The sequence below is a fragment of the Globicephala melas genome, chromosome 21, assembly GCF_963455315.2.
Source record: "Globicephala melas chromosome 21, mGloMel1.2, whole genome shotgun sequence".
In the NCBI taxonomy this organism is placed as follows: domain Eukaryota; kingdom Metazoa; phylum Chordata; class Mammalia; order Artiodactyla; family Delphinidae; genus Globicephala; species Globicephala melas.
Genome location: NC_083334.1, coordinates 25458179 through 25484745, shown reverse-complemented (window position 1 = coordinate 25484745; position 26567 = coordinate 25458179). Strand labels below are relative to the sequence as shown.

At 37.4% G+C, this 26567-nt stretch overlaps 1 protein-coding gene across 17 annotated transcripts in view; it reads left to right on the top strand.

The window, feature by feature from the left end:
• FUT10 (fucosyltransferase 10) overlaps window positions 1-26567 on the top strand; it is a 362801-nt gene that overhangs the window by 241725 nt on the left and 94509 nt on the right. For 14 of the 17 annotated variants that reach the window (XR_011377117.1, XR_011377116.1, XR_011377115.1 and 11 more), the window contains 2 exons: window positions 7609-7659; window positions 10262-10347. The gene's annotated coding sequence lies outside the window, so the exon portion shown is untranslated. Of the gene's footprint in view, window positions 1-7608; window positions 7660-9842; window positions 10348-26567 lie in introns of all 17 variants that reach the window. The other 3 variants (XR_011377110.1, XR_011377109.1, XR_011377107.1) reach the window with 2 other exon arrangements.

Below are 26567 nucleotides of genomic sequence, written 5' to 3'. Positions count from 1 at the left end.
GATTTGATTCATCTCCTCAGTATCCTATTTCCCTTGTCACAGCAAATGGTCATAAATGGGCATGTAAATCAGTCCAAGCCAAAGAAAACCAAGGAGAAATTTGCTGGAATTTGGCAGGAGGAAATTTCATTTCCCCTTGGAAATACCAGTAGGCGCACTTACACTTCTCTTAGGTGGGGCCCTGTGAGAATGTGAGGGCTGGAACTACTGCAGCCATTTTGCAATTATTAAAAGGGCATGAAAGAGAATAGAGGGGGAGGAAAAGTCTTTGGTGACATCAGCTGCTTGTTTTGTGAGCCCATGAATTGAGTCTTGTCTGAAGCCAGTCTTACTTTTGGACTTTTCAGTTATACAGCTCCCACATTTTTTTTTAAAGTATGTGTTACTTTTTTTTTTGGTCACTGGTAACACAAAAAGCCCTGATACAGTGAATGTTTAATAAATATTGTTATGAAAACATTTGCAGTTTATTTTACGTAAAATGGGTGCATAACACTAATATGTAAAAAGATATTAGAAACAGTTTAGAAAAGGCAACAACCTGACGGAAAAGCAAGTAGAGTGTAGACAGTTCACTGAAAAAGAAATAGAAATAGCTCTTAGCCATATTTAAAGAAAAAGCTTAAACTGGCTCAGTTTAAAAGATATACAAATTAAAACTACATTGAGATACAATATCTCACCTATTAGATTGACTAAAATCCAAATGTTTAACAATGCATTTGATGAGGTTCTGGGTTAATAGGCACTTTACTGCATTTCTGCTTGGAATACAAATTGTCATAACACCCATGGAGTATTTGTTGGCAATATCCAGCAAATTTACATATGAATTTTCCTTGGTCTGAGTAATCTAGGCCAAAGCTATACAGGCAAACAATTTTTTTTAATGAAAAAAAAAAGATTATATGGACAAGGCTATTTATTGTGCTGGTTGAATTTAAACAATAATACATCTACTCAAAAGAGTACTCTGCAGCTGGAGAAAAGGATGAGGAATATCTCTATATCTTAATATATCCAATATATCAATATTAAGTGAAAAGGCAAGGTAGGGAAAAATGTATATAGTAGGCAAACAATTGATTAAGAAGGAGGTTATATGAATACATAGATTGATATTTGTTTATTTGTTTTAAATGGAGACTAAAGTTTATACTTTTTGAAAAATGGTCACCTAAGGAGGAGGAAGTAGGGTGGGGACAGATATCAAAGCTAGACTTTTTGATATACCTTTGATTGAAGATCCATTAAATATTTTACATAGTTATAAATCAAAATTCAATTTAAAAGGCAGCTCCTAAAACCCAAAAGTGAGATAAAATAGTTCTTTTGGTGGCATAAAGTAACTTTTTCAAGTTACTTTAAAACACAGTCATTTGACTGTACATCCTAGGGACAAAAACAAAACACAAACTTTTTCATCAAAGGATCCAAAATCTAGGTGATGTTAGTATAATTAAAATAAGAAATTAAGACTTCCACTTCTGGAAAGATGGAGTAGATGTTCATTTCCCTATTCCTCCCACTAAGTACAGCTAAAATCCCTGAACATTATATATATACAAGCATAAGAAGACTCTGAAAGGTGAAGAGAAGAAGGCAGATTGGCCATGGACCTCAGGATCTAAGGAACAACATAGCAGTGAGTTCCCTGCGTTTTCTTTTTGCCTCATGTATCCTGGACTGAATGCCAGAAATGCTAGCCAGCATAGACATAAAAGCAGCAAGAAAAGCCTAGTCCCTCTAGCCAAGGGCTCAGCAAAGGGGCAACCTCGGAAGACAGACAACTCGCAGAAACCTCTGCTCAAGTCAAACGTCATCCCACCCCCAACAGCCAAGGCTGAGCGTGGAGCCTAGACCCCCAACCTTGCCTGCCTGCTTGTTGCAAGTCATCCCTCATGCTGCCCCTGACCAGGGTGGTAAAAGAGTTGGACAACCAGGGAGCTGAAACTTTACCGTCGGCAGTAACAAGGACTCTCCCTGCCATGTTGTCAGTGGAGGTCACTTGGGGAGTAGTAACTAGGCACTCCTATCCCCACGACGATGTCAATGGAGGCCAAGTGGAGAATGTGGACTTCAACCCCACTGGGCACTAAGCAGGTGGCATCCACCTTCTCTTGCTGGTGTGGTTTCAGAGGAGGCCTGCTAAAACAGAAGATTCAAATAAGAACCAGAGTATCATAACATAACGTCCAACAGGTCTAGGATTCAAGCAAAACTCATTCACCTTACCAAGAACCAGCAAAGTCTCAACTTGAATGAGAAAAGACAATCAGTAGATACCAACACCAAGATGACCTAGATGTTATAATTATCTGACAAAGATTTTTAAAGCAACTATGATAAAAATGCTTTAACGAGCATTTATGAACATATTTGGGAAAAAAATTCAGCAAAAAGTTGAATATAGAAAGGAAAACCAAAGCTGAAATAAAAAACTCAGTTGATGGGCTCAAAAGCAAAATGGAGAAGACAGAGAAATGTTTCAGCAAACTTGAAGATAGAAATTACCAAATCTGAATAACAGAGAGAAAATAGACTGGGGGAAAAAAAAAAAAGGAACACAGCCAAAGGGACCTGTAGGACTATAACAAATATGTAACATCCATGTCCGAGAAAGAGTGGGACTAAAATAAATAATAATGACTAAAAATTTCCCAAATTTGGCAAGAGACATAAACATACATATTCAAGAAGCTGAGAAAACCCCATACAGGATGAACCCAAAGAAATACATATCAAAACAAATCATAATCAAACTTCTGAGCACTAAAGACAAAGAAAACTTTCGAAAGCAGCCAAAGAAAAATGACACCTTACCTGTAGGAGAAAAACAGTTCATTTGACAATTCAAGTTAGATTTCTTATCAGAAAACGTGGAGGCAGAAGGGAGTGGCACAATATTTTTCAAGTGATGAGAGAAAAGAACTGTCAACCCAGAATTCTATAGCCAGTGGAAACAACCTTGAGGAATAAAGGGGAAATCAAGACACTCTCAAGAGAAGGAAAGCTAAAAGAATTTGTTGTCAGCAGATCTACCCTCAAATAATGGCTTAAGGAAGTTCTGTAAACAGAAGGGAAATGAAAAAAGAAGAAAACTTGGAACATCAGGAAGGAAAGAAGAACAAGAGAGTAAAACTATGAATTAGAATAATTTGCTTTCCTTTAGTCTTTAGTCTTCTAAATTATATTTCATGATTGTGGCAAAATTAGAACAATTTCTGATATGGTTATCAATGTATGCAGGGGAATCTTTTTAGATAATTATATTATAAATGGGAGAGGGTAAAGAGAGGTAAGATTTCATTCACACTGGCAAAATGTTTGTGGTAGACTGTGACAGGGTGCATATATAATGTAATACCTAGAGTCTTCACTAAAAAGGTTATACAATGGGATATACTTAGAAACACTATAGATAAATCAAAATGGAAAAAAAAAAGTTCAATTAACCTACATGAATGCTGGAAAAAATCAACTAAAACTGAAACAAAAAGATGAAACAAACAGAAAATAAAAACCAAAATGACAGACACAATCTCTCACCTATCAGTGATATGTCAAAGGCATTACACTGAGTGAAAAAAAAAAAAAAGCCTTTCTCCAAAGGTTGCATACTGTATAATTCATTTATATAACATTTTCAAAATGAACAATTATACTGATGGACAAGAAATGAGCAGTTGCCAGGGGTTCAGGATGGGGGGTGGGGTGGGTGGGTGTAACTACAAAAGGGTAACATGAAGGAGATCATTGTGGTGATAGAACAGTTATGTAACTTGGCTGGGTGGTGGTTTCATGAGTCTACAGATGTCATAAAACAGCATAGAACTGTAAACACACATTGTACCAATGTCAATTTCCTATAGTTTTGTAAGATATAACCACTGGGGGAAACTGGATGAAGGGTACAGGTGACTGCTCTGCACTATCTTTGCAAATTCCTGTGAATGTATAATTATTTCCAAATTAAATGTTAAAAAATTGTTATTCAGGAACAATGTTTTGAAAGTTATGAAGTAAATATGCACCTAGTGCTGTCGTAATGAGGAAACACAGGGCCTAATTCAATGTAAACAAATCAGGACAACTTGACAGAAGAGGCAACATTTGCACTGAAACTTGACAAATGTTTGTCAAGCAAAGCGCAAAGCTGACTGGAGCATTTCAGGGTTATGGAATTGTATGTGCCCAAAAGAGGAAAACATCCGGAGGAGGGCGCGCGGCTCATTATGAACAGGCTATGCGGTCCCGTGGGAGAGCGGCAGTTCTAATGAATGAACATTGACACCTCCACAGACATTCCATGGACACAAGTTTATTTGCCCATGTATATGCTGACTTATGTCTTTCCTCCCCAGTACAGACTGTATCACTATGATTTCATGAGAAAATATTGAGAAGCAAGACACGTTTTTCTTTTTTTACGTCTCATGCCACTGACCTTCAATTAATTATCCTTTTTTATCATGGATGCATGCTCAAAATTTTAATAGAAGAAAGATGAGAGAAGAAGCCAGGTAGATGCTGAGGAAAGGTGGAAGTGGATTTTAAACATTTATTAAATAATGGGTAAAGTTACCATTAAAAAAAGTACAACGACTACCAAAAACCATGGATCCTGTGGGATGGAAAATAGCTACAGTGTCCATGGGAGGCTGGATGTACACAAACGCAGGATCTTGGGCCTTGTAAGAGGTTCCATTCAGGGAGACAATACGCTACCACCAGAAAATCAATACAAATGCTAACTTTTTCTTCTAGTTCCAAGTTACATTTGAATGATTGGAAGGAATGACCTGCATCTGTAGGAAAAAAAATGAAGCTATTGTTTGTCAGTATGGGTCAAATATTTCATTAATTCATTCACCCTTTCCTTTATCCAATATTTCTTGAGTATTCATGGTGTGTGAGGCATTCTTCTAGATACAGGGGCTTTCAAAACTTAAAACCAAGGAAAGAAATTTGCCACATATGAGTTTCAGAACTTTTACATCTAAAAAATACGGAACATGATTATGATATTCAACAAACTGGGGGAAATGTTGGCCCCAAATAGGAAAGACAAATGGTTACTATCCTTAAAATACAAAGAGCTCATATAATTTTGCAATTGAAAAATTGGTATAAAACTAAAATAGTTCAGCGAAGACATATAAACTGTTTTTTTGTTTGTTTGTTTGTTTTTTTGCGGTACGCAGGCCTCTCACTGTTGTGGCCTCTCCCGTTGCGGAGCACAGGCTCCGGACGCGCAGGCTCAGCGGCCATGGCTCACGGGCCCAGCCGCTCCGCAGCATGTGGGATCTTCCCAGACCGGGGCACGAACCCGCGTCCCCTGCATCGGCAGGCGGACTCTCAACCACTGCACCACCAGGGAAGCCCAAACTGTTAATAAATATTGGAAGTGATGCTCATTCTCACTATTGAGCAAAATACTTTCCACTATTACAGGAAATAAAATATATACTGTCTGTCATACAGAGTGAAGTAAGTCAGAAAGAGAAAAACAAATACTATATGCTAACACACATATATGGAATCTAAAAAAAATGGTATTGATGAACCTAGTGGCAGGGCAAGAATAAAGACGCAGACGTAGAGAATGAACTTGAGGACATGGGTGGCAGGGCAGGGGAAGCTGGGACGATGTGAGAGAGTGTCATGGACATATATACACTACCAAATGTAAAATAGATAGCTATGGCAAGTAGCCGCATAGCACAGGGAGATCAGCTCGGTGCTTTGTGACCACCTAGAGGGGTGGGATAGGGAGGGTGGGAGGGAGACGCAAGAGGGAGGAGATAATGGGGATATATGTATATGTATAGCTGATTCACTTTGTTGTACAGCAGAAACTAACACAACATTATAAAGCAATCATACACCAGTAAAGATAAAACAAATAACGCTGTTGCCAAGGGTGAATAGATATATGCACAAATAAGTTCAAATTTTTGAAAAGTCTTTTCTCAACATGAGTTCAGAGTCTAAAAATGTTCAATAACTTTGCTCTAGAAATGGTACTCTAAGGATTTTTCATGAAGAAATAATAAAAAGGCAGACAAAGAATTATATATGTGGATATTCATTTAGATATTAGAATAATTTTTAAACAACCTAAATTCTAATGAGGCAGTGATAAAATAAAGAACACCAAATTCACAAACGGTACTATTAAGTAGACCCTGAAAATAGTATTTCGAAGACTGACATGGTAAAATACATAATCTATAAATATCAAATAAAATGTCAGGATACAGATGTATGATTGTTTTGTAAAATACTGTTAAGTATATTTTTATTTTCCTTTCTATACTTTTCTGTATTTTCTAAATTTTCTACAATAAACATATTTTACTTTTGTAATTGGTAAACCAGCTATAATTTTAATATAATTATATGATAGCTCATTAAGGAATTATGTATCAAAATTAATTTTTCTAACAATGTTTCAGTAACTGAATATAATGTTTCTTCATAGAAAATTATTAATTCCTAATTATTATGTATTTATTTGCTTCTTATCTATCTTCCTTAGTAGAATGTCAGCTTCTATCTCTGTGTTTGTACTACAATTCTATGTAACAGGACTTTCTGCCCCAAAGGAAATTTTCTATATCTGTACTGTCCAATACAGTAGCCACCAGACAAACACATGTAGTGACTGAGTACTTGAAATGTGGCCAGTGCAACTGAAGAACTGAATTTTTAATTTTATTTAATTTTGTTTAATTTAAATGTAAATTTATATAGCCAAACACTGTATTGAACAATGTAATTCTAGAGCCCAGAATAGTGCCAGGTAAAGAGTAGGTGCTAAATAAACACTTGTATAGTGTTTGGATAGATAAGTGAAATTATTTGATGATTTGGCCTTTTTTTTAAAAAAATTTTTATGGGAGTATAGTTGCTTTACAATGTTGTGTTAGTTTCTACTGTACAGCAAAGAGAATCAGCTATGCTTACACATACAACTTTGGCATCATTTGATGACATTGGGATAAGAACAGAGATAAAGTTGATATTATCCAACATATAATATTAATATTCCAGTTTGGAAGTTGTTGTCCCTAATATCAAAATGAAATGGGAAATGGTGGCTCTAATGATACTTACTAATAAATGCTTAATAGCACTATAGATACGAAATCATTTAATCCTCCCAATCTCAAAAAGTAAGTAAAATCATTTCCCCTCATTTTACACATAAGGAAACAGAGCACAGAGACGCAAGGTAACTTACTCAAGCACACACAGCTAATGGAGCCAGGGTTCAAATCCAGGTAGTCTGGGTTCACCTGTGTTCTTAGCCTCTGTAATTTAATGTTTAGATACGTTTCTAATGACTAGGGCGGTGTTTGGTGTCAAAGCTACAGGTCTAACATTACAGCGGACCAAGATGGATTTGGATGGATTTTCTAAGTTGGGCTTCCTGTATTTGAGCACAGTAACATAATGCATAGTGTCTTTGGTTTGGTTTTCAATGCATCTACACGAAGTCTTGAAATTCATCCAACAAACATGTACTACATGAAACTAAGTGCCAGATATTGTGCTAGGTTCTGGAGCTACAAATATAAAGAAGCTATGTTTTCTTCCCTCCAGGAGTTCTTACACGAGTAAAGAAAGGTTCATAAAAAGAGATTACAAAATGTGGTAAGTACAAAAATGAAAATATAAAAATAGCATTCTGGGAGCCCAGGGGAGAGAGAGAACATTTGGAAAGAATTGATATTGAGGGCTGAGGGTCCCTATTTCCACTCTACTTTCTGCTTTGCAAATTCACCCTGACCCTCATTCATGCTGTAAGACACCCAGGGTTATGGTAAGAGCTTGTAGATTTGGGTTTGACGCACATCTGTCATTTACTAGCTAGTGACTTCCGGGCAAGTTGTTTTTGGGTTCTATAATAGGTTCAAACATCCCTACCCTGTAGATCTTATGGATTTTCTAAAATGAAAGTCAAAATGAGATCTTGCCTGTTAAGTCCAGTTCAAAATACAAAGCACTATGCCAGTGTCAGGAATTACTCTGATTTGTTAATCTATACCATCTAAAGGGAGTGAAAAGGCAAGGCTTTTATCCTAAAAACTCTTGGGTGACTAAATGACAAACCCGTGCATGAATAATGAATGCAGTAGGCTCCCTGGAAGGTGTCTAGACTTCAGGGGAGTATCTGATCTAGCATCCCAAAGGATCTCATTTGCAAAACGTACTGTCAGTGACTGAGTTGGCATAAACGGGGTTGCATTACAGAAGTCTGGTTGGAAGATGAAAGATAAAGGACAGCAAATGGAGGGTGCAAGGTGGTGTCTGGCAGGCATCGCAGGTATCAGTGTAGATCTACATTTCATATTAGTGGATCACAAGAGGGAGAAAAGCAGGGGGTCCAGGAATATTTGAAAAAGAATAGAAATCTGTGAGCTGTGACTTGAAGTTCATCAATTTGGCATTTAAAAAAAAAAACACATTTGTGAAACACCATACAGCTGTAAAATATACTTGCAAAAAGATTTTCCCTTTATCCTAAAAAAGAAAAGAATAAATAAAACCCTAACACCGGACAGTTTGCGTTAAGCACTATCACCCAGATTTTGTAAGTAAAGAAAGGAAAAAACCTAGAAAGCTTAAGTTGTTTGCTCAAGGCCTCACAATATAACCAATACATAAGAAAGGATTCCTGACCTGAAGACCAGTCATTTCCCCCACAGCGTGGAAAATAGGTATAGTAAAAAGAAGTTGGCCAAGTTGGTTAATAACTGATCTCACTGGAGAATAAAGTGAAATTGCAATTTAACAGGAGAATCAGGCCTGGATAAGCTGTGTTGCCAGCACTGTGGACATCTTAGACCTGTATATGACCCCTTTAATTGGGATTAATATTTGAAATCTACTCAAGATTTTCAGTGAGTTAAACAGGGAAATAAACACAAGAGTAGAGCTTTACCTCTTTAACCTTCAACCAGATTCAAGGATGTTGGGCAAAGAAGTTATTGCTTGGCCTTTCCCCAGGCAAACTCACTTTCCTGGAGGCCTGTCTGCAATGGCTGGAGGCTATCTTCTTTGTAGCCAGAGCTCTGAGAATTTGCCTCAAAACAGAAGTGCCTCGGGCTGCCCTGGGGAACCTGGCATCTCTTGAAATCCTCTTATGAAAGACAGCTTTTGCCTAAAGCTCTAAGTAACTCATAAAAGGCAAGGGAAGATACTGGCAATTATCCAAGGGATTTCAGCAAGAGAAATGAATTTCAGGCAAAATCTCTTAGAGCAGTGCTTCTCAATTTTTATTGTGCAGAGATCTTGTTAAGATACAGACTTTAACGAGGGATCTTGTTAAAATGCAGATTCTAGTTGGTTAGGCTTGGGGTGGGGATGGAGCTTCTGCGTTTCTTACAAGCTCTCAGGTGATGCTGATGTAGCGAGCTTTTAGAGCATCTGCTTCCTGACAGAATTTGCCCCAATTCTCCACTTGCTATCTTTGGAGCAGAGGATCTCAGAATTTAGGTCACATTAGAATTACCCGAGGAACTTGGAAAAAATGCAACGTTTGATTTGGTAGGCCTGGGTGGGCTCTAGGAGTCTGCTTTTCTAACAAATACCTCAGCTGTCCCATTTTTCTAAGAAATGTTGCTTTAGGGGAAGTACAGTGGTGACCCAAGGTACCCAGAAATGCCCCAGAAATGCACAATAAAGCCAGTACACAGCCTTAGGGACCAGTAAGTCTTAGCTAGTGAGAGGTTTCTTTAATTGGGGAACAATGTAAGAGTCAATTAAAGAAGTTCAGCTCATAATTCAGCAAAATAAGGTTATTAGGGGTCTCACATGGGCTTCTTCATTGCTAGGCGGAGAAGAGGAGTCTCAAATCTCCTCTGATTACACTCCTGCTAATTTCATGCTGAAGGACCTGCTATGTGATGCAAGTAGGAGCAAGCGGAGAGTGACAGTAACTGACACCCGAAACTCCAGGAAGAGGGCATGTATAAGAGCCCCTAGAGATCCAGACACCCCAGTAAGAAGTAAGAGGACACATGTAGCTCCACAGCCAAAACTGAGTCATATTTTTTGCTTTCAGAAACTGTTTCTATGGAAACTCACTAGAAAGGTCTCTTTGTCTCTGCAAGCAGAGATCATTTTGAGAGATGTGTGGGGTTTTTTGTTTGTTTGTTTTGTTTTTTTGTGAACGTAAAGTAGCAATATAAACGTGAGTAAAATTGATGCATGATGTAAACAGAGTTGTGCTCCTCTATGATCTCCTACTTAGATAACCCCTTGGGGAGGAAGAGATGACATGGTTTCAGATGGCCATCCTGAACTACAAGAGGACACAAGGTGATGGAGAAAAACAAGGTGAGGCTGAAAGGGCAGTGAATCAGAACCCAAAAGATTAGTTGCTGCAGTACTGGCTGAACCACTAAGTGGCTGTGAGGTCTTGTACCATCACTGGACCTCACTGGATCTTGTGTTCATCATATAATGAGAATGGCATTAACCTAGATTGAAAATAAAGTCTTGTCTAGCTTGGGAAGTCTGTGTTTTCATGACTGCAGCCACTGTTTTCTTCTCACCTGTGCTATGAGGGACTGGAGGAGAACTCTTATGAACACTCACTAAAGAATGCGTAACATAGTTTGTGCATATGACGGGTGTGTATATGACTTAATTATGTACTTTCCTAATTTCACGATGGCAGAGCTCTATGGTGTGAAATGCTATATGCTCAAGAACTGTGCCTTTTGTTTTCTGTTCTTTCTGATCCAGTCATTGCCACAGATTGTATCCCTGATTCCCTAAACTGTTGAAGTCTCAGATCTAAAATAAATTGATGAAGCTTGGCTCCTTTTACAATGACCTCTCCATTAATCTGTCATAAACGTTTTTGGCTTGTTTATTGGGAATATTCAGATAATTAAAAAAAACCTTTTATTAGCAGAATGATAATTGCTGATATCTTTCAATTCTGGAGCTTGGGAGTTAGACTACAGAATAGATTTGGACCCCTTTGGAGATCTATCTATCTATCTATCTATATATATCTGAAGCTTAAATATATATATATAATATATATAAGTTTAAATGTATATATAAATATATATATATATCTGAAGCTTAAAGCTCATCTCCTTTGTGTGAGTCCCTCAGATTATAACTAATTATTCCTCCCTCTTTGATCTTATAAATCATTGCTCTTTCCTCATTTATCCTTTAGCATATTTCTAGGTGTAAGTGAGCAAACTTAGGTAATATATAAGCTAAGTTTGTACCAAACACTGAAATAATTGGGTAGATTAAAATATGTACTAAAACCATGCAGAGAACTTGGTAAGGATCTTTCTGTTGGACTGAACGAGTTTCACAGAAAAATGAAAGTCTTAGTCTGAAAAACCTTAGGTCCCTGGGAAAGGATCTGGGCAAGAGGAAAGGAAGAATGTTTTTCACACTGCAGCCCTGGGTCATGTGCATGGATGCAGAAGTCCTGTTCCAGCTCTGACATCACCAACTGAAGCCGAACCCGGCCTCTGTACCCTGACACCAAATTAAATCTCAGAGACAGAGTTTTGGGTGAAGTAGAAAAGAATAGCTTTATTGCTTTGCCAGGCCGAGGGGGCCACAGAAGGCCAATGCCCTCAAAACTGTGTGTCCCCCCTTGGAGAGGGTAGTGAGGAGTTTCATAGTAATGGTTCAAAGAGGGCATGATCAGCTCCTACGTTCTTCTGATTGGCTGGTGGTGAGCTAAGTGGGAGTCGGCATCCTCAACCTTCTGGTTCCAACCCATCTGGGGTCTCCGTGCTTGTGGGCAGCACACAGTTAACTTCTCCCACGGGGGTGGGGGGGGTGGTTTCAGTATCTGCAAAACAGCTCAAAGATATTGTTGTGTGTATCCCTTGAGGGGGAACCAGGAACCTGCCCCAAGGCTGCACTATTGTTTCTTTTGACTGTTCCTCCCTTGTCTCTGCATCCGCTCCCTTCCCTAATTAACAGGTGCTTGAATCTGCCCATTGGAACTGAGGGAAGGTCAGGGAGGCTGAACGAAGCTTATCTCCTGTAATCAAGAAATGCGGGATGCAGAAAGGCTTTTGTGCCCAGGAGCCCCACAGGGCCCTGCTTGGTATCACAACTCTGTGAACTTACAACCTCCCTGACTTCCAGTTTCCTCAACTATCAAATGGAGACAGTAATACTAAGCTCCTAGGGTGGATATGATAATTAAATGACACATATAGAATTTAACAGAGCCTGGTTCGAGGCCCTCAGTCAATATAAGCTAATGATAATGAAAATGGTGTTGAGAGTGAGTAGGGGTTGATCTACTGAAGATGGAACAAACTGTGGAGATAAATTCTAGGGCCAAATCCAAGCAAGAATAAAGCCTAACTTGGGAATTAAGGGTCGTGGGGCATTTTCTAAAGTTAACTGATTTCAAATACTTTCAATCCACCACTCTTTTAGTGCTTCACTTGTCTGAAAGCCATGAGGTTTAGGATCTGTTGTCTGATTATTACGCTTTATAACACACTCTCAACAAAGGAGATGAAAGGGAATAAATTATTTTGTAGTATTTCTTTCTCCAAGGTATCAACTGCTGATTTTGAGACACATAATTATTAAAATTATAATTGGCTATTGGCAAGTAGAACATTGGAAGCAAAGAAATGAATTATAAAAGAATGGAAACTCTGTGGATCATTTTTATTCTTCTGAGTCATTGGTGCTACTTAGCGGCCCTCAGAGAAACAAGTCAATAACTATTGTTTAGAACTTCCCTCCAGCTTCCAGTGCTTTGGGAGCCTTTTTTCTATCAGTGAGCCGTAATTTCATCAATATGGTATCATTAGCACACCACAGTTAGCAATTAACCTTTATCCAATAAGCTCCTTTATCGCTTTAGGAAAAAAACCATCAGTCCCAGGGAATATACTCAGGTTTCAGTGGTACAGCTAGTTCTATTTAGGAGAGATGAAACAGCTGTTAAAGTTAGAGTCAGAGCTAGAGTAAGCATTGATTTGTAAGAACCAATCTCCTGCTTTTAAGGCATCCCGAGGAACGGAGGGGTATCCATATCCGTCGTTTTTAATTTTGGTCAGAAGTAAAGTGCTCCCCAATAGGGGCACCGTTATACTCTGGTTTCTTGCAGGGCTCATTAACAACAGCTCCATTTTGGATACCAAAATATGTGTGAGTGTTCCAGTAGTTACGCTCCTGTATAATTACTTCAAATGATCCTCACATCAACACTGGGAGGCAGTGATAATTACGCCCATTCTTCTGATTGGAAAGTAAAGCTCACAAAGGTCAAGTAAACTGCCCTTCCTCCCACAGCTATTAAGTAGTACAAACCCTGGGTCATTCTTACTCATTTTCATGAGTACTTTTGAGCCAAAACATATTCCTGGATCCTTGCCCCAGATCTACCAGTAAATTTCTGGATGACCTTGAAAGTTGCCTCTCTGGTTTTCAGTTTCCTCAGCTGTAAAATCAGCTGTAATAACAGGGAGTTGGTTCAATGGACTCTAAGCTCATTTCTAGATGTGAGATCTATGGTTCCAGACGTCTCCAAATTAATTTTGTATCTCAGCAAGAGTACTTTAGTATTAATTTTGTGTGTGTGTGTGTGTGTGTGGTACGCGGGCCTCTCACTGTTGTGGCCTAGTATTAATTATTGGTGCAATTACATCATAATGTCCCAGTCATTGTCCTAGAGTATATTTTGTAAGAGTAATGATGTTTTTAGTAATATGAACACCCTATGCGGCCTTTGTCTTTTACATTTTTGCAGGGTGTTTGTTGGCTCTTTTCTTTAAAATAGTGTCCAGGGTTTACAGATTATACTCATAATAATATTAACCATTAATTTCTTCCTAGATCTAAAAAATTGCTTCTGACATGTATTATAAGTAACCGGAATGATTTAAGTAGTCAGAACAAAATAATTAAGAGATGGATGACAGAGGGATTCATTCCTGCTGTTTACGTTAATGTGAATTGGCTGGCATATAAAATGTCATTAGTGAAGGCAAAAAAGATTCCAGAGACAGGTCTACGAATAGTCTATGTATTAGATGAAAACATTCCAAGTAGAGAAAGAAATGTCCCACTTTAATTTGTCATAGACTATATTAAATATAGAAAGACATAAAAGCTTTTGTTAAGATTTTTTTGTTTCATGTACAGGGACAGTTGGTCTCAAAAGATTAAAATTGAATACAATCCAGTAGAGAAACAGTAACTTTTTAAATTCACAAAAACCTTTGCAGAGGGAAAAAGGAGAAAACAACCTATGAAATAAATTTAAAACCCTGGAGAACGTTCCTTGGTTTGTCTAGCTCTTGAAGGAGAATCCTGTGGACCTTGCTCCTTCATCGTGCTAGAGGTGAGCTCTAAAGGGAGTTAAATTCTCCTCAATTGCGTGTTCCACTTACAGCCATGAGGTCTGAAAAGGGTTTAACAGGAATGGAGGAGGGCTGCAACACAATGATTGCTGTGGTTGGCACACATTATTTATTTTTATGTTATTTTATTTACTTGGGGGGAGGGTGCTTTATTTTAAATGAAGGAAATTCCTTGAGTCATTTATTCAAAATTCCGTTATCACTTCTGTTGCAGGTTTTAATAATGACATACATATAGGTTAATGATGCCTTTTTTTTCTACCACTGACATGCCAACATTGTTTTTCCTTGTCTTTCACATCAAATATTATATTATACTCCTGTAGTCATCAAAGTTATTACTATTAGCAGGATTTAAAGTCCTTCTAAAAGCAAATGCAAGCAAGCTTCGTAATTTCAACAATAAATATAGAGAAAAAATAACTATCATGGAATTTAAGATATATAATGGTCCAGTATATATACATACACATACATGGATGTTTATGTATATGCAATTCTTCTTTTAATAAAAATCTATGACCTCAATACATACCACAGTTAAAAGGAGAACCACTGTGACTGAATTGGGAGTAAAGCCTTTTGAACTCCTTCTTCCCTCATTTCTGGTGGAGGTCACTGAGACACCACCCAAGTTTGAAAACAAATGATGTAGTCCATGTCCTTTCCACTTTTTATACATGAGGAAACTGAGGCCCGAACATGTTAAAATACTTGGCCCCATCACAGTCACTCACTCACCCACCTAGACTGGGACCTCACCCCGAGTTCAGCGATAGGATGATGGCAAACCCTTTCTTTCTGAATATCCAAAGTACTGCCTTGTAGTCACCACTGTGCTACTGATTTGGGTCTGTGACCTTGAACACACCCGTTGACCTCATTGGACTGATGTTTTCTTGTCCTAATACAGGAAAGATGATAGGAAATATTAAGACAGGAAAAGGAAGAGCAGATCTTCTACAGGACAGTTTTATTTCTACAAAATGACTTCAGGTGCAGTCCTCCAGACATCACCAAAGGCTTCAACTACAGAAAATGAAATGAAACAAAAGCACTAATACAAACTTCAAAGAAAGCAAACAGTAAGAGAGATCTACTGGTACACTGGGTATCTACAATGGCATATTTCTTAAATACAACATGGAACATTTGCAGTAGAACAATGTGTGTTTCACTACTGCAATCCTTTTCTAAAATTTCCATGGTAGTGCCTCTAACAGGAGAGAAATGGGAATGTATTAGCCCTTCTTTTTTTTTTACTTTATTTATTTATTTTTTATACAGCAGGTTCTTATTAGTTATCAGTTTTATACCTATTGGTGTATACATGTCAATCCCAATCTCCCAGTTCATCCCACCACCAGCACCACTGCCCCTGCCGCTTTCCCCCCTTGGTGTCCACACGTTTGTTCTCTATGTCTTGTCTCTGTTTCTGCCTTGCACACTGGTTCATCTGCAGCATTTTTCTAGACTCCACATATACGCATTAATATACGGTACTTGTCTTCCTCTGTCTGGCTTACTTCCCCCATAGGACAGTCTCTAGGTCCATCCACGTCTCTGCAAATGACCCAGTCTCATTCCTGCTTATTAGCCCTTATTACTCTAACACCAGCTGAATTTATAAGCTGACTATATTCTCATACTTTATGTATAAATATGTAATCTTTAGCATCTCATTTCTCAATTTTGCCTTTACTTTTGTAAGTAAAATTATGAATTAACTTTAATAAAAAATAATGTGTCTCTACTTAGCTATACTGCTAAGTTTTACAGCAGGACCATAGGGAGGGGAAGAGGAGGAATAAAGACACAGATAATTCTAAAATAACTTTTCATTATATGGTTAAGGATACACATGGAGCCCAGAGGATGGTACAAACATTTTCTCCATGATTCACCTTTCAGATCATGTTAATTTCACCCAAGGTGAGCATAGATGAATCCTTCTTTTCTGTTCTCCTTCGATCCCATGGATTACTATATGCTGATAGGCATTAATAAATATTTTCTGAGGAATTTTAGAATTTTAAAATTAATATCCTTTTATACGCAAATATTTTTGTCATAAAACTTTTATCATGACCTATATAGACAAATAAACATCTAGAGAAATATAGGTTAGATGCACATTAATACATGAATTCGATTTTGCAAACTATTATATGTTCTTTAAAAAGTTTTGTCTATTGTTAATAAGTAGAAAAATATACAGTGTAAATGCATACACAAAAACTTAAGTAATGATTACATATTAAGAGCAAGACTTTTGCACAAAGAAATATATTTCTACTTGGTTGAATCAGAGAGTAAAAGGAAAAAAAAGAGGCCGGTGGGGTTAAAATGTGCTGAAGGTGGCTTCTGCTAGTTCTTAAGAGTGAGTTGTACACATACCTTCACATCTCTTCCAAGCTCCTCATTCAATGACATCATGCTGGTAGTTTGAATCAGCCTAGGTGGGAGGATTTACACCGCAGCATTCAGCAAACATTCCAAATCAGGATTTGTTCAACCAATTCTGGAGCACTGATCGTTAAATAGTAATCAACACATCACTGTCTAAGACCCTGAAGAACCTAAAGAGGACCTTCACAAGCCTTCATCTGTTATCAAGACTCCTTAATTTATATCATGTACAGATTGTCTTACTTCACTACTTTTCTTTCCTTCCAGTTGTTTGGGTTTACACATTTAGATGTATTTGCAGCAAATTTAATAGCTAATATGCTGCCTTAAAAATTGTATTGTGCTATATTAAATACCAGAATGTTCCAAGAAAACTATAGTCATATTATACAGGTTAGGAGAAAGTAAATAATAAATACTTGCATAAAGATGAGAATTGAGTTGCAGTAACATCAGCAAGATGGCTGAGTAGGAAGCCCTGGACCCTCCTTTCTCCCATAAACACAATTCAGCAATAGCTTATGGACAGATTTCCTTGGTGAGAAATCAGAAAATGTAAATTGTGACAACAGTAACATAAAGTGTGTGTGTTGGGGGGAGGAGTCATTAAAGTTTAGAAGTTTTGCATGTGATTGAACTTAAGTTGTTATCAGCTTAAAATAAACTGTAATAGCTATGAGATATTTTATATAAGCCCCCCCATACACATACAAAATACCTATATAGAAGTTGCAGAAAAGAAAAAAGAATCAAAACATATCAATACAAAAAAATGACAAAACCAAAAAGAAGACAACAAGAGGAGAGACAGAAAAAAAGAACAACAAGACTAACAGAAAACAACTAACAAAATGGCAATTGTATATCCTTTCCTATCAATAACTACTTTAAAGTAAATGAGTTAAAAGTTCCATCAAAATATATAGAGTGGCTGAATGGCTAAAAAAATAAGACCCAAGAATATGCGGACTACGAGAACATCACTTTAGATTTAAGGACACACACTAACTGACAGTGAAGGCATGAAAAAAGATATTCCATGCAAATGGTAACCAAAAGAGTGTGTAGGTGGCTATACTTATATCAGACAAAGGAGACTTTAAGTTAAAAACTGTTGCAAGAGACAAAGAAGGACATTTTATAATGATAAAAGTGTCAATCCACCAGGAAGCCATAACAATTATAAATGTAAATGCATCTAACATAAGAACATCTAAATATATAAAGCAAATGCTGATGGAACTGAAGGGAGAAATAGAGAGCAATAAAATAATAATAGACTTCAATACCCCACTTTCAATAATGAACAGAACACCCAGAACAGGAAACAGAGGACTCAAATGACACTATAGACCAAATGAACCTAACAGACATGTACAGATGTACAGAACATCCCACCCAGCAGCAGGGGAGTACACATTCTTCTTAAGTGCACCTGGATCTTTCTCCAGGATAGATCACATATTAGGTCACAAAACAAGTCTTAACAAATTTAAAAAGGTTGAAATCATACTAAGTATGTTTTCTGACCATAACGGTATGAAACTAGAAATCAGTAACAGAAGGACCATTGGAAAATTCACAAATATGTAGAAATTAAACAATGCACTGTTGAACAGCCATTCGATCGAAGAAGAAATCAAAAGGAAATTAGAAAATACCTTGAGACAAACAAAAACAAAAGCACAACATACCAAAACTTGTGTGACGCAGCAAAAGCAGTACTAAGAGGGAAGTTCAAATGCCTGCATTAAAAAAGAGGAATGATCTCAAATAAACAACCTAACTTTACAACTCAAGGAACTAGGAAAAGAACAAACTAGGTCCAAAGTTAGTAAAAGGAAAGAAATAACAAAGATTAGAGCAGAAATAAATAAAATAGAAAATAGAAAAACAATAGAAAAAAAACAATGAAATTGAGTTTTAAGTAAACAAAATTGACAAACCCTGAGTTAGAATAAGAAAAAAAGAGAAGACTCAAATAAATAAAATTGGTAATAAAAGAAGAGACATTACAACCAACCCAAAAAGAAAAGGTGTAAGAGACTACTATGAACAATTGTATACCAACAAACTGGATAACCCAGAAAAAAATGGATAAATTCTTAGAAACATACAACCTACCAAGACAAAATCATAAAGAAATAGAAAGACTGAACTTACTTATAACTAGTAGGAGATTGAATCAGTAATCAAAAACCTCCCAACAAAGAAAAGCCCAGGACCAGATAGTTTCACTGGTGAATTCTACCAAACATTTAAAGAAAAACTAACACCAGTTCTTCTCAAACTCGTTCAGAAATATGAAGAAGAGGGAACACTTCCAAACTCATTTTATGAGGCTAGCATTACCCGCAAGCCAGACAAAGACACCACAAGAAAAGAGAACTACAGGTCATCCTTGATGAATAGATAGATAGATAGATAGATAGATATAGATGCAATAATCCTTAACAAAATATTAGCAAACTAAATTTAACAGCATATTAAAAAGATCATACACCATGACCAAGAGGGATTTATCCCTGGGATCCAAGGATGTTTCAACCTATGAAAGTCAATTAATATGCTATACCACATTAACAGAATAAAGCATATGATTGTGTCAATAGATGCAGAAAACACATTTGACAAAATTCAACACCCTTTTATGATAAAACTGCTCAAAAAACAACAAAGAAATTACCTCAACATAATAAAGACCATAAATGAAAAGTCCACAGCTAACATTATACTCCACAGTAAAAGACAGAAAGTTTTTTCTCTAAGATCAAGAAGGCAAGTATATCTACTCTACAGGTACCACAGCAATTAGGCAAAAAAAAAAGAAAGGAAGGAAGGAAGGGAGGGAGGGAGGGAGGGAAGGGAAGGAATCCAAATTGGAAAGGAAGAAGTAAAATTGTTCCTGTTTGTAGACAGCATGATCTTATGTATAGAAAACCCTAAAGGCTCCATAAGAAAAAGCTATTAGAAGTAATAAATGAATTCAGTAGAGTTACAGGATCCAAAATCAACATACAAAACTCGGTTGTGTTTCTGTACACTAACAACGAACTATCTGAAAAGGAACTTAGGAAAACAATCCCATTTACAATAGTGGAACCTTATATTACTTATAGTTCATGTTTTATTTTTTTAGTGGCTGTTCTGGGATTTCCAATATACATCCTTAAGTTATCAGAGGCTGCTTTCAAATACTATGCAACTTTGCATACAGTGTAACAACTTATAATGGTATACTTTTTCTTTCCTCCCTCAAATCTTTGTGCTATCTTTGTTATACATGTTACTTCTATATATGTTATAAACTCCACAGTGCATAATACATTGCTACTACTTTTGCTTTAGACAATTATCTTTTAAAATGGTTAAAAGTAAAGAAACGTGTCTTCTATATTTATCTTCCTTTTTACCATATCTAGATATCTTTACTTCTTTGTGTAGAACCACATTTCCATCTGGTATCATATTCCTTCAAACTAGAAAGCTTCCTTAAACATCCCTTGCAGTGCAAGTCTTTGGCAATGAATTCTCGTAGCTTTTGTTTGTCTGAAGAAGTCTTTATTTTATTCATTTTCAAAAGATATATTCATTGGGTAGAGAATCTGGGTTGACAATTTTTTTCTTTAAATACTCTGAAGATGTCACTCTACCATTTTCTGGTTTGCATAGTTTCTGAAGGGAATTCTGCTGATACGTATGTTTCACTCTCACTGCCTTCAAGATTTCCTCTCTATCCTTGATTTTCAGCATTTTTACTGTGACATGTTCTGGTTCTGGTGGGTTTTGTTTGTTTGTTTTTAAATTCTCTGGAATACTTGGATCTGTTTGTTTTCTTTCATTAAATTTGGAAAATTCTGTGAATTCCTTTCGACAACACGTAGAAACCAGCAAGAGAACCTTGAACTGCAATGGATTGAAACAAAGTAGAAGTTTGTTTCTCTCTCATAGAAACAGTCAGAATGTAGGCAGTCCAGAACTTTCACAGCAGGTGGATCATCATCAAGGGCCAAATTATTTTTATTTTTTGTTTTACAACATTTTTACGGTGCCTTAGGGTCTAACATGGGTGCCTGAGCCTCAGTCATTATTTCAGCATTCCAGCCAGCAGAAAAAAGAAAAAAAAAAATGGGAGGAGGGAGAAGAATGTCCCCTCCCTTTAAAGACACCTAAGAAACTTCTTGGAAGTCTCATCTGATAATTCTGCTTATGTCTCTTGGCTAGAACTTAGTCACATTGCCCACACTGAACACAAGGAAGACTGAGAAATATACTTTTTATTCTGGATGGCCATCTAGCCAACTAAAACTCAAGAGGTCTCTAAGAAAATAATAAGGAATATATAGTAAGGTAGGAGGCGGGTAGCAGTCTTTTCCACAGCTGTGCATGAAAGCCATGTCCTTAGCCTTTAAAAACTACAGATAGCTGGTGTTTCAATTACCTATTGCTGTGTAACGACCACTCCAAAACATAGTGGTTAAAAATAACAATATTATCTTATTTCTCATAATTCTGTGCTTGGCTAGGCTCAGTTGGACGGTTTTCCTCATCTACATGGTGTCTGCTGAGGATCACACATGAGGCTGATTTCAGAGGAGAGCTTGGCCAGCACTGGAATATAAAAGACAGCTTTGCCCATGTGTCTGCGGTCTTGGTAGGGAAAACTGGGATGTCCACAAGGCTGCAATATCTCCTTCTTTCTCCATCAGGAGAGCCAGGTCTCTCTACATGGTGGTGAAAAAGGCTCTAAGAAAGTAGGTATAAGATGCCAAGTGTCTGAAAGCCTAGGTCCAGAGCTGTCATGATGGTACTTCTATCGTATTCTATTGGTCAAAGCAAGTCACAAGATTATCCCAGATACAAGAGCAGGAGAAAGAGACTCGGCCTTTGTATCGTAGGTGAGGCAAGTGCACAGAATGAGAGGACGAATTGCTGGTGGCCATCTTTGGACTCAGATCACTACTTCACTTAGAGATTCTCCATAGGCTAGGAGTTTGCTGAAGTTGTCTGTTCTTAGAATGAAAGGAAGAGAGGAAACTCATAGGTGGTTGGGTTTATGCACAAGAGTAAGAATCACTGGCTCACTCTGGTATCACTGCCAGAATCCCAGCAGACAAGATCTTGGAAGCGGCACAAAGAAGTACACATAATTTCTACATAGAGAAGCTCCTAAAGCAACGAAATTACTCTCAGACAGTGTTGTCAGCAGTTTAGACTGGTATAACCTTTCTAGGTAATAGAAAGGTTAGAAAACTGTGTGTCCCATTGACTCAGTAATCCCAATTTTAAAGACTCTATCTTAAGCACATATTTTAACAAGTGTGAACAAAGATGTGTAATGCAGTGTTTTGTATATGGATGCAAACCTGGAAATAATTGAATATTTATTAGAAAGGGGAGATTTATTTAGAGGGTTAATGGAATACACTGCAGTTTTAAAAAATAATAAAGTGTGAAAGGTCTTCACCATATCTGAAGTAAAAGCAGCCTAAAAACGAGACTATAAAATTGTATGTGTATAAATTGTATATAATTTCATTTTCTTTTGCAAAATTATGCATAAGAAAATGTCTGGAAAAATATACATTAACAGTGGTCATATTACGGTTTCTATTACTTTTTCTCAGTTGTATTTTCTAAACAAAAATTTTTTTACGATAAACAAGCATTATTAATGTACTAAAATAATATTATATACAATATTAAATACTAAAGCAGCTGCATAGTGTCCACTTGGCTTGGTTTTTGTTTTCCAAACATAACCATGTGAGTAACTTTATGTGGGTTCTTTTTGTTCTTCCCAAGGAACAGAGAATTATATTCAAACATTCCCTTTCTGTACATAATTTTAATTTGTGAGCCCTGCCATCTGTGTGAGGCTTGTTGCATCACTCTTTACTAGAGGTTATTGTTCAGGCTTTCCCACTTTGGAATAATTACAACAGAATAACCTTGAAGTTATCACCTCTAATAGCAAAAGAAAGCAAGGTCCTGGGAACCTGAATATCTTCTAAACCAGCATAGAAAGCCAGAGAATCAGAAGGAATGAGAACCAGGGTGTAAAGATTTGTTAGGCTAAAACATCATTTCACAAGGTCAAAATTCCACATTATTTCATTAGGTTTGAAGTAACTCATGAAGGCCTTCCCACTTATCACGTGCCCAGTTTAGGAAGGTTGTTAAATGAAATAGGAGGCATGTCCCCTGGAGAAAGAGAGAGAGAGAGAGAGAGAGAGAGAGAAAGGGAGAACACAGACACAGAAGAAAGCCACCAGGAGCCCTTACAAAGCAACCCACCCACAGACACTGACACGAGGGTCCCAAGCAAGCAGAGTTTACAGAGAGCTCATTTGTAATCTTCCAGACTCAATCCAATTTCTGATCTTCTTAAAATTCTCTCTAACCTCTGCAAATCGAACATCATCATTGTTATACTCCTGTCTTCTTAATGTAAGGGCTGGCTATCTATTTGATACCATCTAAATATTACTTTGAATCTGAATTGGTATCTTCAATATTCTGCTTTGGGTTGTTACATTTTTTTCAGTTTTATTATAAAATCACTTCATATTAAAATTTACATAAGTAACATTCAAATATATTTTCATCAAAATGCAAAATAATAAAGGTTAACATCGTTGAGCTTACTCTATGTCAGGCATTTAAAAAAATTTTAGATGTACTTCTTAAATTCTTGAAACAACTCTATGAGGTAGCTTATGTTATTATCTTCATTTTGCTTAAGGAAAGCAGGGTACACAGAGGTGAAGTAATTTGCCCAGAATGTCTCCAGAGCTAGAACTCTTAACCTCTATATTATACTATTTCTCATTAATATAAGATAACATGGAATAAAAATGGGAATGGTACCTGCACAATTATGTGAGACAGCCCTGCCTCTGTTACTCTCTGGTCATTTGTCTTTCCAGAGATTTATCTATTCATTTGCATGTTCATTTACATGTATGAGTACCAAGTATGAGTCTCACTCCATAAACTATGCATGTACAATGTAATTTTTCTATAACTGAACTTAATTGGTCTAATTTTTCTTACGGCACAAACGTATTCTTTTTTAATTCCATGTCTCCTTGACACTTTTTCCTGGATTGTCTGTAGGTTCTTCAGGGAATGCCAGGTACTACATTATGGGGAAGCATCGGGGGTCTTCATCCTGAGACATCCATAGTTCCATCTGATCCTTATTCAGAAGGATCACTGTCAGTGACAGAGAGGCCTCTCCAGATCTGTGTCTTTCTTAGCTATACCTGCATCCCGCAAAAGCAGATTTAAAATTATCCCACTGTTCCCAAACTCCCCTTGGGCTGCAGTAGGAAACCAGGTGGGGCTGCAGAAGGCCCTTCACCACCCAAGCACTGCTCCTCAAGTGCTTCTGAATCCTCTTGCAGCAGGGGGAGTTCTGGGGCCTTGTCTTAGAACCCTTACCTGGGAAGGTCCATGGAGAGCAGTCCAGGGTCACTGGCACTGGATTCCTCAAATGTTGCTAGAGCTTCTATTATTTCTCTTCTCCTCTCCCCTTCCTCTCTGGCATGGTGAGAGGCTCTGTCTCAATGGATATGTAACTCGTTTACCTTATTTCTTTGATGCTTTTATTCTCCCACTTCAGGGAAAAAAATTGCTCTGATTGTATTTTTCCAAATCCTCGAAACTCAAAAGCCAAGATTTAGAAAACAGTTATAAGGTTTCACTATTATATGTGAGGACCGTGATAGGATTCTTTTATGTAATCTTTATCAAGCTATGGTGGCATCCTTTTACTATCTATTGGGACTTCTACTATTATCGAGAATGGGAGTTGAATTGTATCAAATGCTTTCTAAGCATCTATTGAGATAACCATATATTTTTCCTTATATACATTCTAAAGTAGTAAATCACATTAATAGATAAGCATATATTCAGTCTTCTGCATTTCTGAGAAAAGGTCTCCTTTGTCCTGAATTATCAGCCTTTTTCATGTGCTGGTGGCTCGAGTCACTGAGATTTTGAAAACCCGTGATTGAGTTTGAGCATTTTGTAGGCGCCTGGCTCTGATCAAGTCACTTAATGTTCATTAACTTTAGTTCCCTCAAGTGCAATATAAGTACTTCCATCCTAGTCACAAAGTAAGTGTTAGGATTAGGTAAAATTGTAAAATTCTTATACAGTAAAAAAAAAAAGAAAAAAAATGTTGTACAGATATAATTTATTACTTCAGGTATTCAAGAGAACTGAGTGATTATACTTGTATCCTTACCTAGCATGCCGTTAATGAGGATGCACTAGTGCATTGAATTACCACTTCGGGCAGCTCTCCTTTTTTCTAGTGGCAGTGGCTCCACGCACCAAATGGGTTAAGAGCCCAAGGCACACAGGATGATAAGTTAATTTTCCCTAAGACTGCATCAATGTTAGAAATGCTGTCATGGCTTCGTGTGAGGGTCCAGGGATACCAACCAATAGTTCTTGGTTAGTAGCTGGAGCTACTTCTTCAAGAATAATGACCGTATTTTGATGGGTAGAAAGAAAATGGCCCGTGGGATGATATTTTGAACGTTGACCACTAGATGGCATTATGAGCCTATCAGAATTGTTTTAATGAGGCATTTATTCACCAGTTAAATACTAATTAGTTAAAGAAAGATATTAGTAAATGGAAGTTAGTGATAATAACAGCACGATCTTTGAGAAAGCTGTTTGTCCTCCTTGTCTGAATATCAGCTAAAGGTAGCAATAATATCTAGAGACAATGTTATTTAGCCCTCATTTCAAAACAATTACCTCCATAAGGAAAATAATTACACTAAAGCAAATGGAAAGGATACACTCTTAGAAACAAAAAGTCAGTGAGAAATTCTATCAAAAAAAAACCAAACATATTTTTGTTCTCAACTGAATTGCCTAAACACTTTGTGAGATAAATGAATTCCAAAAGAGTTTAGATAACTTGGCTTCAAAAGGAAGTGGGTAGGATGACAATGAGGAAATAATTTTAGGTTTAACTCAGAGAGGGCTGCTTCTCCTGTCATCTCTTTGGGGTTGCTTTTGGCAACGGAACACTTAGATGGATGGAATTTAGGTAGTAATAAGAACAAATAATCGAATGATTATTAATTCTTATTTTAATTCATATTAACTATCATGACAGGAAGTAACTGAACTTAAAGCTAGGACTTCTTTGTTGGGGACACTCATAGTAGCATTTACTGACGCTAAACAAACACTGGCTTTTCTGGTTTATTCTGCTTTCCTATCATCTCATTTATCCCCTCCATGCATCTCCACTTCCTCCAGTACACCTTCACAGGTTTCCCCAGCTATCAGAAAGTAGAGTTCCTATGGACCCTTTCACGAGCCACGATGCTGTAAAGCAAAGAAGCAACTACCTTTGGACACATCTTGCTAATGGAGGCACAAAATAAATGGAGATAAAGCACAGATGCTCACAGACACAGTTCAAAGCTATGGCGGCCGCTTGCTGAGATCCTGAGTGTGGTTCTGGGGAAGGAGCTTGACGGGGCCATTCTCCCTATTCTGGGTGCACAGATGCCTCTACTAAGTCTCAATGCAAAACAAACGCTGGGGTCTTCCCTGGTGGCGCAGTAGTTGAGAATCCGCCTGCCAAAGCAGGGGACACGTAGGTTCGATCCTTGGTCCAGGAAGATCCCACGTGCCACAGAGCAACTAAGCCCGTGCGCCACAACTACTGAGCCCGCACGACACAACTACTGAAGCCCACGCGCCTAGAGCCCATGCTCCGCAACAAGAGAA